We start from the raw sequence: 12,719 nt of genomic DNA, 5'->3' as shown, positions 1-12,719 counted from the left end.
CAACTACACTGCACCGCCAGAGATTGCAATCGACTGGGAGAGCCTCAGTTGACCGGTTGGAGACCACTGATTTAAAAAATGTATGCTACTGCCTTTAAACATATAATGAAACCAAAAAAAGCACATCATTTCCTGCTATATATTATTTAGGACTTTGATGACATATGTCTTGTTAACCCTTATTAGAATAGCTGAAATTGAATGGTGTGATAATTCTAAAATAACCCTGAAATTTAACAGCATTGTAGTTATCAATAAATATTTAATTAATGCTTTCAATTTTTTGTTCTAATGTACATTATCAAATTTTATTTTAAGTCAGATATTCCCAGGATGGGATGGATATATATAATAATATTCAGTCTACAGACTTCATTCTGTTTAATGAATATCTCACTTCACATATATCTGGTCCAAATTAGCTTTTAACTATTTTGAAAAGATCTAATGTTTTGCAAAACTTTCACTTTCATTCTTTTATATCTCTGTACAGATTTTCTAACTGTTCTTTATAATAAAATTTCTATGCAATAAAATGGCTTCAGAGATCAGAAAAATTTCTCTGTTACAGATTTTAGCATGATGCAATTCCTCATCAAACTAATTTGTTTAATTTCTTTTCATGCAAGTAAAAGAAACCTCTCTTTCAGTGGAAATTCATTGTTGGATACCAAAATCTATTTTTTTGGTTCACAAATGGCTTCTTTCCCAAATATTCCGGTAACTGGAGAAAGTGATCTGAATTCTGTACCTGTTGGTCCTGGTCCAAATCCACCTGTGAACTCAATGTGAATCTTTTCATTTCCTTAGTGGGCTATAGAACAGGCTTATTTACAGTAGTGTAACACACTTAACTTCGTTGGAATTACTGGATTTATATCAGTATAGAATTTGGCCCCCTCAGGAAGAAAAAGCTGAAGCAACTGAATTTTTAGTTGCTATACTTACAGACTTCATATAGGAATTATTTTTACACGCACGCACGCAGTTTTTTGTGGTTTGGCATGAACAGACTCCTACCCCCATTAGGAGCCTCATTAAAACTAATAGGATTCCATATGGGCACAAGGACCCTAGTTGAACAGATCCAATTGCAGGATTTCGGACCTAGATTGTAACTTCTTCCAGTATGTGACTGTTTCCTCTTATATCTGGACAAAATGTGTTCACAATATCAACTAGTGACAAAAAAAATTAAGCTGGACCAGATAGTGTAAAAAGAAAACAGCACCTCAAGAAAATAGAACTGCTTTATAAGGACATTTTGTCAGCTTGAAAAACACATGAGATCTTTCCATTCACCCTTTTCATAAAACATTTGTGCAGTTTTAAGAAACTCACTTTTTGGTATTAGGCAATGTCCAGGGGTCTGGTGGCAACCTCAAGCTTATTGTCATCTTGGCATCAACATGCAAACATAATGTTTCATGTTTACCCATATTCATACACATATTGAAATTATTTTTTCGTATTTGAAAAGCAGTTGGATTCAGGAACAAATAAATAATATATGACCTATCTGTTCATGAATCTAACTTAATGTTGCTATTTATTATTTGTAATATTGTAGCATCTAGGAGACCTAGCCCCATTCTACTCAGCATGTACAGAAACAGAACAAAAAGATGGTCCCTACCCCGAGGAGCTCATAGTCTAAGCATAAGATGCAACAACTGGTACATGGGGGAGTACAAGGCAACAATGAGAAATATTAGTCATCATGACAGGCAGTGATCGGGGCACATGAACAGCCTAGCTGGTGCAAGTGTTTTGTAGGCATCATGGCAAAGGAGAGTTTTGAAAGTGGGTAATGAGTAGCTTTGCTGATGTTTACAGGGAGCACATTCCAAGATTAATGAACAGCATGGGAGAAAGCATGAAAGCATGCTTGTTATGACCATTTTAACAAGTGGACAGGGGAGGATGACATAATGGGCCAACTGAAGACAAATATCAACATGTTTGGCTATTTGGTACAATTTAAGATTATTTTTTAAATGTAGTTTAGAATGTGTATTCTGCTTTTATTTTGATTAGAAATGGCTCTTCCTTTATACTGCAGCAATGGATAATCTGTGGATAGGTCCATCAGTGGCTATAAGCCAAGATGGTCAGGGACTCAACCCCATGCTCTGGGTATCCCTAAATCTCTGACTGCCAGAAGCTAGGACTGAACGACAGGGGATGATCACTCGATAATAGCTCTGGTCTGTTCAGTCTCTCTGAAGTATCTAGCACTGTCCACTGTTTGATGACAGGATACTGGGCTAGATGGACAATTGGTCTGACCTCGCATGGCCATTCCTATGTTCTTATGTGCCCACATTCCAGCAGCATGTAATTTATTTATTTTTTTAAGAATAGTAACATATCAGTAATTGGGTTTCTTTTTCTTATAGCAAGAGTGAATGATTTTTTCCCAGCTGTTTGTAAATTTTTATGATTTCAAAAGGCTTACAATAATCATCTACTGTACAGTAGACTTCAAGAACAATAGTAACCAAAAATTGTTTTGATTAATTTTTATTGATTTTTCTACAGAAACAGACTATGAAAAGTAAAAAACAGTAAATGATATGTTTCCAAATACTGTGCGCCTCAGGGGATCTCCAATAGAATTATCCAGTTACACAGTTTTACATGTCAAAGCTGGAAGACCAGACAAAACAAAACCAGACAATCCTACCATAGCCATTAAATGTTAATGTGGGGGTAACAGAAATAAAATAGCAAAAGAGGTACATGAATAATGAGAGGAGGGAACGAAGGGATTGGCGAGAGGGGAAGAGTTAAAAAGAAAAAGGGTCAGGAATGTCATTCTTTCTAGAAACGTAGTCTAAATTGAGCTGGCTGCTCTCTGTGGTGATAAGCACAGCTTCAGCAGCCAGACCTCTGCTGAAAATTATGTCCTAGATTATTAATTGCTAATCTAAGTTTAACTCTGCTGCAAAGACTTTGGTTCTTGAGAACTCCAATGATCATTTTTACAAAAATGGAAGAGTAGGTTTCTGCTCAGAATAGAGCAGTGGTATTCAGACCAGTCTGAGTAACCTAGAATTTTTTTTTTTAAATTAAATCTATTTAATCAGAAACCATCAGTTCTCAAATTTTTATACCTCCGTCAATTGAGTTATATATCCATATACCATTGCTAAACATAACTGTTTTGTTTTTTTGTGGGGCTGTCTCGTGATAAAAAATATAAATATATGTAATGTACTATGAGGGAGCAGAGGATTTGTTTTTAAACTACAACTATGACAAATCTCATTCTTACTATTTTTGTTGTATTTTTCATGTAGTCTAGAAAGAATTGTCTCTAAAATGCACTTTAAAAAAATAGTTTAATTCGGTGCTTCTTTTTCTACAAACATGAGAAATGCAGACATACCGTAATTAAAATGTATGTAACATATATAATAAATAGTTTTCCTTTGATACTTTTCGGGCAGAGACTCTATCTGAAAAGTTCATCTTCAGAAACTGATGGAACCAGTTCGGTTTAGGAGCCCTTCAGAAGAAAGTTATTTACCACCTACTCTTGCATCACGGAAGTTACTGGGCACTTTACCATCAGCGTCAGTGGATACAGCATAAAGCCCTCATTTACTGACTTTTATTGAACATGGAAAAAAAATTGACTGTATAGATCAAATGTTGGCAGTACAGATAAAGCCATACAGCAAAACTGAGATAGTATAGCTTCTCAATTATAGCAGGCATGCTAACACAGATTTAGAATTTTTGACAAAAAACAGATGCCTTTAAATGTACTTAATCACTGTGGCCCTGATCCTGCCTTGGGTATCATGTGGGTAGGCTACAGTGTTCATGTGGAGTCTGTTAATATGATTAATGGAGCCTTACACAGGTGCAGCTGTCCACCCACAAGCTACACATTGCAATAATAGGCTCCAATCATACAAAAACAAATACTATCTGTAGAAATATGGTTGACCACAATAAAAGAATTAAAGATAAATGAAACTACTTACTTCATGTGTTAGACTGATAGCTGAACTATTGACCCTTGGTAGTCAGTGGAGTGTCTTTCCACTGGCATTTTAACATATAAATTAAATTCTAGATGAATCAATATGTCATGTCCCACCACAGTTTGAAAATTTAATTTGATTTCTGACATGTAAATGTATGTAGGTACAGAAAATTCTATCCATTGTAATAAATTAATCCATATTTTATTATTTTTGAGAACACAAATACTAACAAATGGCATTTTATGATTTAGATTTGTTCTTGAACAAAGTTGTCTGTGAAAACTGCAGCTTTAAATTTCAGGGTTTCTCTTCTGAAAGTTCTCGCTTAAACAATTTTAATTCTCTAGAGTTGTACTGGATATAGTTTAATTTTCTTTCAGTATTCTTTAACTTCCAGTCTGTATGTTCAGTATTGCTTTTGTGTGTTCTTTAACATATTAGGTGGTAATTTTAATGGTGTTATTGCTTTAGGAACCATAACTATGGATTTCTTGAATTTGGTGCATTTAAAATCTTAATCATAATATTTTATTACTATAGTTGAAGAATTAAAATAAAAGAGAATGTATTGTAAGCTAACAGCATTATTCATGTTTGTACTTGTATTTTGTTTCAAAGAGCCCAAATAAGTTAAAATCAGTCTGACTTGTGTACTGTTTGTGTTTTTAGGTCATACTGGAAAATGTTGGTTTTTGGATATATAAATGTTGAAGAACATAGTGTTTACAGACAAAATCCTTAAAATCTGGGTTTTTAGACATCAAAGGTAGGTAAAAGTTTGTCTATATTTAAATACGTGTATGCAAACTAGTACATTTTGGTTTTTTATCTCAAATATGCCCTATAAAGAACAGCACAAAAAGTTAGGAAGCCCAACTCAATTCTTCAGAAGTGTGAATGTCTATTATAAGAGTAATCATCATAGTATTAATAAGAACGCATAGCTTCCTTTTTACTTAGGTTATAAAAATAGGAAACTTTATTCAGCTAGTCTTCCTTCTGTTTAGTTTTCTATAGCCCCCTATAACTGCACTATTTATGTGTAGTGCGTGTGATACCTAGAATGTCATGTTTTGGAATATAAAGAGCAGGTAGATAATCTGTTTGGAGGATTAGAGTTTATATATGGAAAAGAAATTGTAAACAACATATAATGTAAAATATAATGATAAATTTTCTTAGATTTTTGTGTAGGATTTTAAGTGTATGACTCTCATTGATTTTAATTGAAGTTGTGCCGCTAAAACCCAGCATGCGCTTTGCTTTTGATATTTATCTTTATTCTGAAGTGTAAGGATTCTGGCCACCAAAACACGTCAGACATTCAGGAGACTTCTCATATGTGTTTTTCTATCCATTATACTTACTGGTAAATTGAATAAGTAATTAAAACTTTAGATACTGTTGTAACATGAAGAATTAATCTATTTATAGTTAATAAATGGAGATTTGAAATTTTATTGCCCTCCCCCAACTCCCTTTCCATTTTTGTTAAATTTAATCTGAGACATGGAATTATTGATGACTATATTGTAAACATTTGATTACCAGTACAGCTGATCAATAAGCAAAGCAATCAAGAAATAATTTTGTAATATAGTAAACTCCTGTCAGGCCAGTTTAATTCGTGTGCAATTTAGTTAGATGGGCTTGGGATGCCAGTTTTCCAGGGGGGGCCCAAATTGGACGGGGCCCCTGGGCACAGGCCATCTGGGCCTTTGCATTAATCCACCACTGGCTGTGACTAGCAGCTAGGAGCCCCTGGCTGGGGTGCTCCCAGCTGCACTGGGGAGATTGGACCTACTTCCACCTCTGAGAACCTCCTGCTGCCCAGTCACACAACTTCATGCAGCCAAGGAAGGTATCTGGAGGTGGGGCTGATCTTCCCTGAGAGAGGCTGTGCAGAGGAAGAATAAGTCCTGTCCCTACCCAGCTGGTCTGGACTAGCAGCTAGGAGCCCCTGGCTGGCATGCTCCCAGCAGCATGGGAGGGGATCAGACTCACCGCCACCTCCAGGTGCCTCCTCCAGCTGCAGGAAGCTCTGCAGCTGCTGCTTTCAGTGCCCAGCTCTGAAGACAGCATAAAAGTGAAGGCGGCAATTCCATGACCCCCCCTGCAACAGCATTGCAACCCCCCACAACTCCCTTCTGAAAATGTGAAACTGACTAATTTTCAAATCCTGTGGCTGTGAAATTGACCAGAATGGACCATGAATTTGGTAGAGTCCTAACTGTTGCTTGTAAACTGAGGTTATGTCTATGTTACAGACCTTACAGCAGCACAGCTATGCCACTGTAAGGTCTACTGGGTAGATGCTTTTTGCCAGCAGGAGAGTTCTCTCCTGCTGATATAATTAAACCACCCCAGTGAGTCGCCGTTTGCTATGTCAGCAGGAGAGCCTCTCCTGCCTACATAGCTCTACCCACACCAGCACTTTTGCCAGTAAAATTTATGTCACTCAGGGGTGTGTATTTTTCATACTCCATAACAACAATAGTAGTAGTGTAGACAAAGCATTAGAAAATTGATATGGAAGTCATTGAGAATATATGTACACACCCACACACATTTTTACGACAGTTTTCAGAGTGGAGCTGCATGTTAAAGAGTGGGGGTCAGTTGCGTACAGTACAAAAATATGATTTGCCCAGGAGGCCTTCCAATATCAAATTAAATGTTCTACACATCCCCTTAAAACACTTCAGGTATGGACTGACATTTTCCTCCCATTCATTCTCCCTACTTTTCTCAGAAGTCCAATGCCTCTCTTCATCAGAAAGGTTGCAATATGAGACAGTCCATGCCTTCTACAGGAGCTTATTTGGCTGGCTCTCCATTGCTTCCAACCTCTGCTTGCCTACGGAGCAAGGGACCAAGTGAACAGCCATTATTCTTATAGTTATTGTGCTATCAGAAGAGTCCTTAGCCTGGATTCTCTATTGTTTTAACATGTCTTTGCGAATGTTAGTTACACGTTTCAGAGCTTTTTGTTTTTATTTTAAGTTTTGTGATAGAGATTATATAATATATATCAGTTTGACGTCTTTCCCATGCATATTCTGTGCATATGTAGGACGGAGGATATATTTTTTAAAAGTGCAGATTATTAGGTTGCATAGCATATGCTACAATACCAAAATCCTAAAAAGTAATTTAGTCCTTGGACTCACTCTCTACATGGTGGAATAAAAGTATCATAACTGACTGGTCTATTGTGTGGTTGTTTCTTTCAGGTTGTGCATTTCAGACTACAAATAGGTGTGTGGTATTGCACCAAAACTTATTTCCTGTTTTGCATCTTGGGATGGAGAGCTAACACCCTTGTAAAAATTTCTTGGCTACACTGTAATTTCTGGTTTTGTTCATTTATTTTCTTTGAAAAAGTTTATTAAAAAAATAGATGTAGCCTAAAAGCTAAAACTAGTTTAAATGGCATTTCTGATTAATTTACGCATACTCTATAGATCACATTTCTTAAAGTCTTCTATAGACTTTAAGATTAAATTAGGATTTAATTACATAATGTCTTTTTATTTAATTGAATGTATAATGAAACCTCGAAACTACATGCTTGCTACTTTAATTCCTCATCAGTCTTCAGGTATCTGTCTGACATTTAATACATGTTCCATCAGTTCAGTAAATATTTGTACAGATTGTTAAAACTTGTTAATAGTTCCTGTTAGTAGGGCAGTATTTTATGCTCTTTTAAACCAGGTTACATTACAGGAGCCAGCTCTGCTTCTGAAATCATTGTGAATTTGGGTAAATACTTCAGATTTCCATTTGATATCCATATGTTTCAGTATCAGAAATTATACCCTCCTGTACAATAAATGGGACTAAATTTCCATCTTTGAAACTTTCATAATTTTTATTTTGTTTCCCTGTTTTCTAAGTAAAGCATGAATCTACTTCAGTTAACACACATTTCAGGGGGCATTTTGTTTGTTACATATTTTATTATCAGTACATATCAAATGTGTAGAATAATTTCCATGCCTACCACAATAAGGAGGGCATACTGTGGTTTCCATGTTGAAATGCTGGGTCAAATTCATGTCTGGTATAACTTTGTACCTGATAAAACTCCACTGAAATTCAGTCCCTCCCTGGAACATGCCTATACAGTGATATTTACAAATCAGTACTCTCTGGCATTTGTTAGGCAACTGGCAAGTTGAAATTTCTGTTTTTATGCAATCCTGTTTTTGTTTGCTTTTTAAAAAATTTTTCTCATTCTCCCAGCCTCACGTTTGTCTCATCTACCTGTTCTGTCCTGTCTGATGCCTAGATGACAAGTACTCTAGCCAAGACTTTCATCTTGGTTGTTTGTTTGTACAGTATTTAGCACAGTGGGGCCCTGATTGTTGACTGAGATTCATAGGCACTACTATAGAAATAGTAATAATAATACTTCTACATGTTGCCATGTGAATTTAGCTCATTAACTAATTAATGTCCACCTCTGTGTGAGAGAGAATCCTATTATCTCCATTTTGTAGAAGTGTTTATCAAAGAGTTTGTAACTTGTCTAAGGCTATTTAGTATTTCTGTCTGAGAACAGAAATTATGTCTTTGGAGTTCCTGCTCAAAGAAAACCTCTCCTATTTTGTGGCAGGCAAGCTGATTATGTTTTATTTTATACTTAATTTGTATTTGTTTAAAATGTGAATACACACATGCTCTTGTACCTAATATTCATTGAGTTGTAAGCAACCATTATTTTTAGCTTGCACATCTGCATTTTTTTTAATTTTAGTACTGTAGGCTTTTCCTTGTTTTCTAAAACTGGTTTTGTGGTAGGATGCTGTTAATTCTGGTGTGCTCTTTTAATCAGCAATGCAGGACCATTCAGTGCAACCCATTGAAAACCGATCTATTTAGCAGAAAGTTTGTCCAGCCTGTAGAACTAATTCTCTTCTTCTTACACATTTGGGCAGCAGTGATGTGACAGGGAAGAGCTCATTCCGCAGATCTTGATGCCTGATTCGAGCAGTGTAAAATTGTGAATTTTGGATTTTAGTAGTGGGTCAGACCAAGGCTGATAGAGCATCAGGACTAGACTCAAACAGGGGCACGGCTCAGTGGCCCAAATCTGGATTACTATCTAGTTAGTACTGTTGGAAGAGTGTGGAGTGTGTTTATGTCTTCAGTTCTTTTAAATATCTGTCCTGGTTAAGTAACATTTTTCTTATTGTAAGGTTTTCAGCTTCTTGGCTCTTGGACAAAGTTTAACTGTAAAGGTGCTAACTGCCACCTAATATCATTTGCCCCTCTTCTCCTATGTTAAGGGGTGTAATATGCATCTGAGCCAAACAGGCCTCTCGTTTATTAGGTCCTGGATCCACTTGGGCAACCTCAGTTCAATACTTTGTTTCCCTGTCAGCTCTGCTAGATGAAAGCAGACAAGAAATAATTAAAGGGTTTGGAATACACACAGCTGAACATCATGACTAGGGCCCTACCAAATTCACGGTCCATTTTGTTCAATTTCACAGACATAGGATTTTAAAAATACTAAATGTCATGATTTCATCTATTTAAATCTGAAATTTCACTGTTTTGTATTTGTAGGGTCCTGACCCAAAAAAGAGTTGTGGGGAGCGTTGCAAAGTTATTGTAGGGGAGGTTGCGGTACTGTTACCCTTACTTCTGCGCTGTTGCTGGCGGTGGCACTGCCTTCAGAGCTGAGCAGCTGGAGAGTGGCAGCTGCTGGCCGAGAGCCCAGCTCTGAAGGCAGAGCCACCGCCAGCAGCAGTGTAGAAGTAAGGATGGCATGATATGGTATTGCCACCCTTACTTCTGTGCTGATGCCTGAAGAGTTGAGCCCTCAGTCAGCAGCCACCACTCTCTGGCCGCCAGCTCTGAAGGTAGCAGTGCAGAAGTAAGGGTGGCATGGGATGGACTGCTGCTGGCGGGGCACTGCCTTCAGAGCTGGGCGCCCGGCCAACAGCTGCCGTTCTCCGGCTGTCCAGCTCTAAAGGCAGTGCACAAATAAGGGTGGCAATACCGTGACGCCCCTAAAATAACCTTGTGACCCCTTTGCATCTCCCTTTTGGGTCAGGACCCCCAATTTGAGAAATGCTCATCTCCCTTGTGAAATCTGCATAGTAGATGATAAGACCAGATTTCACTATGGGAGATCAGATTTCATGGTCCATGATGCGTTTTTCATGGCTATGATATTGGTAGGGCCCTATTCATGACCTGTCATGAGTCGCAAATATAAAAGAAGGAAACAAACAGTGGCAATCTTGTTGGAGAGAGACCAAGCTAAAGAAGGAGAGAAGGTCGTTTTCTGTTTGAACCCTGTGGTGGAGAACTTTTTTATTTAAAAGACGTTGACTTAATCCTTGAGAGGGAGGCATATTTGTATGAACTGTTCTTGTACCATTGTGGCAAGGGAAAAGACATTTTTTTGACCCCTTTATTTTTGGCAAGGGAAGCCTTTGAATGTGTTTTGTTTGCTTGGGTGTAGACTACTCACACTGTTGGGGAGAGAGAACCCATTCTGTGATGTGATATATTTTGCATTTGGGTTAAGAAAAAAACTGTGATCTGAAAGTCTGAGGGAGGAAAGGCACTTCTTTTTATAGTGTTTAACATTTTACCAGTTATTTATTTCCTTTAACTTATAACGTATGAATGGTCATGTATCACTAAATGTTTCAGCCTAAAGCTGGATAGAATTTTGCTCTTATTTTCCTTGTCCGTATATTACTTTTGTGAATCCAATATCTACAAATACCGAAGTGATGAACACCCTTAAAATGTGTAATGAACATATGTAATACTTTGGATGATGGTACAATGGTGGCATCTAGGAGGTAGCATTTCTGAAAGGCTTCCCAATTAGAGAGTTTGCTTGGAAAGGTTGGTAGAGAAACCAGTTCTCCCTTCTGCTTTGGATATCTGTAGGTTACTAATCTTATTTTTATAAAATGAGCTCTCTGATTCTCCATATTTTTATCACCTGTTGGCATAAGCATAAATACAGTACCAAGACTTTATCAAGAGGGCAGTTTTCCTCCAGCTATGTTAACTGTTCTGTTCAACAAGCATATGAAATAGAAAGCTTTCTCTGCGTAATATAGGTGGATTCTTCCAGTGTTGTCTGTTTTGCTGGCACGCAGAAAAGCTTTTGAGTTTTTTAAGACAGTCTGTGTACACATTATGATACAGACTCACAGTGAATAGATTATTTGCTTTTGGATAAGCACAGCCTTTAAAATATGCTCTAATTTACCTGTCCTTGCCTGTTTCATTTAGTTGAATTGCTTGTTGCTTATATAAACTTAAAAATCAACCAACATAAATGAAGTTTACTAAGGCCTTGTCTACACTGGCAAGTTTATGCACAGTAAAGCAGCTTTCTGCGTTGTAACTCCCGAGATGTACACACTGCCAAGCCATTTAGTGTGCAGAAATTGCACAGTGGCAGCTCTGTTTAAAAAAAAAAAAAAAAAAAAAAAAACCGTTGAGAGGCATACAGCTTTCTGTGCCGGGGGTGCAGCACCGCAGTGCCACTATAGACACCCTGGCTGATTACAATGCTGCGATTGGCCACTGAGAGATTCCCACAATGCCTGTTCTCGCTTCTCTGGTCATCGCTTTGAACTCTACTGCCCTGGCCTCAGTTGACCAACCGTCATCCCTGCCCCTTAAATTCCTTGGGAATGTTGAAAGTCCCTTTCCTGTTTGCTCAGTGACACATGCAGTGGTATCAGTGCATCTTTCCAGGTGACCATGTCTGCTTCACTCACCAAGCGATCCCCCGCTTGGAACAATTCCAAGCTGCTGGACCTAATCAGGATTTGGGGAGAGGAGGCTGTCCAGTCCCAGCTGCTCTCCAGCTGTATGGACAGATTTCATGATGCATGACAGAAAGGGGCCATGACCAGGACACACTGCAATGCAGGGTCAAAGTGAAGGAGCTGCGGAGCACCTACCACAAGGTGCAGGAAGCAAACCGCTGCTCCAGTGCTGTGCCAACGACATGCTAGTTCTACAAAGAGCTGGATGCAATATTTGGTGGCGACCCCACCTCCACTGCGAAGTCCACTGTGGATACTTGGATGGCTTGCGTGCCAGTCGAGAGTGGACCGAGCCAGGAGGAAGATATCTTGGATGAGGATGTGGAGGGGCAGGAGGACCCAGAGGCAGAGGACAGCTCGGAGGCCAGAGATGCATGCAGCCTGGAGCTCTTCTCTACCCTGGAGGAGGCTAGCCAGTCACAGCTGTCAGATCTTGGCAAAGTGCAAAAAGGAGAGGAGGCCTCTGATAAGTGGCTTTGATTTTGGGATTCACTGAAGCAAGTTGTTGGGGGCAGGAGGGTTGCAGAAAGCAGGCTTGTGTCTGTATGATGCACGTACCAGCCTAGTCTGAGCAGCAGGACACGGTGTTGATTGACTCCCTCACTTCATGGAAATCTGCCTCAGAGATCTCCAGGAAACTGTCATGGAGATACTGGGCAATCCGCTGCCACAGGTTCTTCAGCAGAGCTGCTGTTTCTTGCTCTATTAAGGGTAATTTTCCCACGCCACTCTGCCGTCTCTTGGGCGGTGGGGGGAGACCATTGCTGCACAAACGCGAGCCGCATAAGGACCAAAGTGGAAGCCGCAGTATTGGAGAAGACCCTCCCTTGATTTCCTGCCCACCCTTAGCAACAAGATGTCTTCCATTATGAACACAGCCTGTGGAAAATGTGGGAACAGGAAC

At 38.8% G+C, this 12,719-nt stretch overlaps 1 protein-coding gene across 7 annotated transcripts in view; it reads left to right on the top strand.

The window, feature by feature from the left end:
- The window catches only part of MBD5 (methyl-CpG binding domain protein 5), a 240,630-nt gene that overhangs the window by 59,217 nt on the left and 168,694 nt on the right, over positions 1-12,719 (top strand). For 6 of the 7 annotated variants that reach the window (XM_050969162.1, XM_050969160.1, XM_050969165.1 and 3 more), the window contains exon 2: positions 4,668-4,764. The exons of the other annotated variant lie outside the window; for it this stretch is intronic. The gene's annotated coding sequence lies outside the window, so the exon portion shown is untranslated. The remainder of the gene's footprint in view (positions 1-4,667; positions 4,765-12,719) is intronic. 7 annotated transcript variants of the gene reach the window in all.

Source organism: Gopherus flavomarginatus, chromosome 10 (assembly GCF_025201925.1).
Source record: "Gopherus flavomarginatus isolate rGopFla2 chromosome 10, rGopFla2.mat.asm, whole genome shotgun sequence".
Lineage (NCBI taxonomy): Eukaryota > Metazoa > Chordata > Testudines > Testudinidae > Gopherus > Gopherus flavomarginatus.
The sequence above is the reverse complement of the archived record's forward strand: the minus strand, read 5'-3'. Positions and strand labels throughout refer to the sequence as shown.